This window comes from Bos indicus x Bos taurus, unplaced genomic scaffold, assembly GCF_003369695.1.
Source record: "Bos indicus x Bos taurus breed Angus x Brahman F1 hybrid unplaced genomic scaffold, Bos_hybrid_MaternalHap_v2.0 tig00001488_arrow_arrow_obj, whole genome shotgun sequence".
NCBI classification, from domain to species: domain Eukaryota; kingdom Metazoa; phylum Chordata; class Mammalia; order Artiodactyla; family Bovidae; genus Bos; species Bos indicus x Bos taurus.
This window is the reverse complement of record NW_020867429.1, coordinates 16,764-20,542: the sequence shown is the minus strand read 5'-3', so window position 1 is coordinate 20,542 and position 3,779 is coordinate 16,764. Positions and strand designations below refer to the sequence as shown.

General features: G+C 53.1%; 1 non-coding gene across 1 annotated transcript; it reads right to left on the bottom strand.

Moving 5' to 3' along the window:
• Positions 1 to 1,185: 1,185 nt before the first annotated feature.
• Positions 1,186 to 1,258, bottom strand: TRNAR-CCU. The gene has a single exon. It is a non-coding gene; the product is annotated as a tRNA-Arg (tRNA).
• Between the last annotated feature and the right edge of the window lie 2,521 nt (positions 1,259 to 3,779).

Below are 3,779 nucleotides of genomic sequence, written 5' to 3'. Positions count from 1 at the left end.
CATAATCGACTCAATGGACATGAGTTTGAGCAAACTCCAGGAGATGGTGAAGGGCAGGGAAGCCTGGAGTGCGGCAGTTCATGGGGTTGCAAAGAGTTGGACACGACTTCGCGCCTGAACAACAACAATAGGGACACCTGTCATTGGGTTTAATGTCTACCCTAATCCAGCACGCTCTCACTTTACTTTGATTGCATCTCTAAGATTCTATTTCAAATAAGGTCACACCATAGGCCCCAAGGATTCAGACTTCAACATAATTTTCAGTTCAGTTCAGTTTAGTTCCAACACAATTTTGGGGGAACACAACTCAACCCTCACCGGTCGGGGGACTCACGCGCGTGTTCAGCATGCGCCAGCAGGCGGTCGTGACATCCCTGAGCTCGCTGGCATCAGGCTGGCACTTGGCCGCTTTGCAGTCAGCTCCCACTCAGGCCTTGGATCGCTCTAGTGAGTTCTCAGTCAAAGCTGGCAAGCTCTGCCCTGTTGTGCTGGGAGCCATACGGAGGCTTCAGCTTTCTCGGGGCTTCTAGAACTTGACACGAGCACCAACTACATGCTTAGTTTTTGTCCTCTGTCTTTGCATCAGAAAGTCCTGCTGAACAAGGGATCCCCTGGGGGAATATGGCCAGCACTGCTGGGACAACAGAAGAGGCTGGGCTTGTGACGACTCCTGAAGACGAGACAGATGCACAGCGCACACCATCCAGCATCAAACTCTGTGCTGTGGGCTACAGATGCCGTCCCAGTTCATCGAAAGAGGCCCAGGAGGCGATGTGTTCAGGGGAGGCTCCCTGGAGGAGGAGTCCTTGAAAGAGACACTAACAGAGAGGGAAGCCCAAGAGAAAGGACTGTCTGATGGGTGAAGGCAGAGGGGCAGGCTCCACCCTGCAGGGTTCCAGATGGGGAGGCAGAGGGCAATGGTGGGAAGTGCGTGCCTTGCTGGAAGCAGAACGTAGAACAGAGGTCCTCAAATTCCAGGCGACAGGAGACAGGGGTCCCCTCTCACCCCTCCTCTCTGCTCCTCCATCATCACAGCTGGGTGGGAAGGGAAGGACGCATGGCTGGGTGCTTTTTACGTGGCAGACGTCATGGCAAACGTTTTATCTTGTTTTATAAATATTTATTTTTATTTTATTATGTATTGGGCTGCACCAGGTCTCAGTGAGGACATGTGGGATCTAATTCCCTGGCCAGGGATCGAACCTGGGTCCCCTGCATTAGGAGCCCGGAGTCCTAGCCACTGGACCACCAGGGAAGTCCCTGGCAGACATTGTATGTTTAATCTTCACATCTGTCTATGGAGAGACCCCATTCCTATTTCTTAGAGGAGAAAGGCAAGGTTTGGGTTTTGAAAAGCAAGAAAAGCGTGGCACTGCAGCTGCTCCTGGTCTGCTCATGGCCAAGGACCCAGGTTGTCCCCAGCTGGTCTCAGAAGATCAGAAATAAACTGAGCTGAGAGACAACTGTCTGGAGTCCCAGCACAGGGTGACCCCCCAGGACCCGGGGAAGAGGCCCACGTTTCGTTTTGAAAGTGGGATAATTCCAGATACACTGCTTTGTACGCTGCGTTCCTGGAAATCTCACGGACAGAGGAGCCTGGTGGGCTACAGCCCCTGGGGTTGCAGAGTCAGGTACCAAATAACATTTTTTTGGACATGTTTAAATTTACCAAAAAACTGAACTGACCTTACTGAGAGCTCACTGTACCCCCTTTCACCCCCATCCCCTGGCCCTCAGGTATCCTCACCAAGGAATACTGGGTGGGGGCTTCGGAGGCCCGTTTTAGCTGCTCCATCTCCTAAGAACCCCCGATTCTTTAAGCATCTACTTCACTAAACAGTGAGTTTATTCTTCTTCTTATGTCTCCTTGTCACTTCCTTTGCAACGATCTGGGACCCACCAGCCCTTTGAATGATGGCCTCAGGTTGTCCAGAATGGTCACCAAACGCTGAACATCATGGGGCCTCAGTGACCAAGTGCCGGCGACGGGGAATGCAGGCAATAAGCTTGTGGCTTCCAAGTGGCCTTGGTCAGTGGGCTGCCCTCTTGGAGCCTCAGTCCCTTCATCTGTAAGACAGGCATAAATAATTGACGTGCCTCGGGGGCTGCTGAGGAAGTTTAATGATGCAACGTAAGTTGGGTTCTCAGCCCAGTGTCTCCCACGGACTCAAGGCTTAATAACGACTTGCATTCAACCAGAGTGACATTTTCTGCATCCCTGAGTTGTCCTTTTGAATTATTTTCTGAGCCTCTGTCTCTGCTGCCCTCTTCCAGGGCCTTCCTGCCTGGGCAGGAGGGGTCATGCACCCACACTTGCAGCCTGGAGTCCTCTGAGTGCCCAGCCCCTTCTGCTTTGTTTTTCAACTTCCTTTTTACTCCAAATCCTCATGCCGTCGGTGGTGTGTCTGGCGATGGACGGTAAGTAGGACTCTCCACTGGCTTTTCTCTCTCTGGCCCTCTGGGGGCTCTTGAGGGCCGGAAGGTGTGGGGCCTCTGGGCACCCTCGCTGGCCTCCGCTTTCTTCCCATTGTAACCGAGCTCATTTGTCAGCGGAGGCCCCATTCTTCGGAGGAATAATGTGACCAGGCCCATGGACCCCACGCCTTTTGATGTCCAGAGCCCTCTACATGTCCCACATAATGAAGTCAGAGCCAGACAGCGCTGCCAAGGCACACCCCGGTGGTCCTGCTCCCACTGGGGACTTTGCCAGGGAATCAGACCCTTCGTAGCTCCCAGGGTCTCTGAATGGATTAGCGTGGCAACTGTCTGGGTCATGATCCATGAAGGCAGTCAGTCCTGTGAGAAGGGAAAGCCTCCCTGGGCCTGACTCGACCCCACAGGCATGTGATTGTGAAACGAACTGAAGAGAGACCAGCCCTGACACGGGGTGCCCCGTTGGCCTGTGGCCACACCGCACTCTCAGGAATGGCCAGGGGGCCGTGTCTCCAACATCCTTGGGCTTTATGTAGGGGCTCCCAAAGCGGTCCAGATGACATTGCTAGACTGCAGAGAATGCACCATCTGGGTGACCTACTGGGAGAAGAAACATCTGGAATGGTTGCGTTTTACTGGGGAAACAGAAGCCACAGGGGAGAAGAAATCAAAACAGAGCTGAACATATAGCTATCACATGACCCAGCAATTCCACACCTAGGTGTATCCCCAGGGGTTGAACACAGAAACTAGTTCATGCATGTTCACACTAAACTTACACACCACTGCCCAAAGGTGGGAACAACCCAAATGCCCGTCACCGTGTGAACAGAGAAACCAAATGTGGTCCATGCATACGATGGACTGTGTGTGTGTGTGAATTGCTCAGTCGTGTCCGACTCTTTGCGACCCCATGGACTGTAGTCCACCAGGCTCCTGTGTCCGTGGAATTCTCCAGGTAAGAATACTGGAGTGGGTTGCCATTCCCTTCTCCAAGGGATCTTCCCAACCCAGGGATTGAACCCGGGTCTTCTGCATTGCAGGCAGATTCCTTACCATCTGAGCCACCAGGAAAGTCCATATGATGGGCTTGTCCTCCCCTAAAAGGAATAAAGCCCTCACACAGGCTAGATGAACCTGGAAAACACTCTGCCCAGTGAAAGGAGCCAGACTCAGAAACACCACAGATTGTGTCACTCCATCCACATGAAGTGTTCTGAGTAGGCAGGCCCGTGGAGACAGGTAATGAGGACGAGCTGGCAGGCTGGGGAGCGGAGGCGGCGCGTTTTGTGGGGAGGTGATGCAATATTTTTGGGGGGACTGCGCTGGGTCTTTTTTGTAGT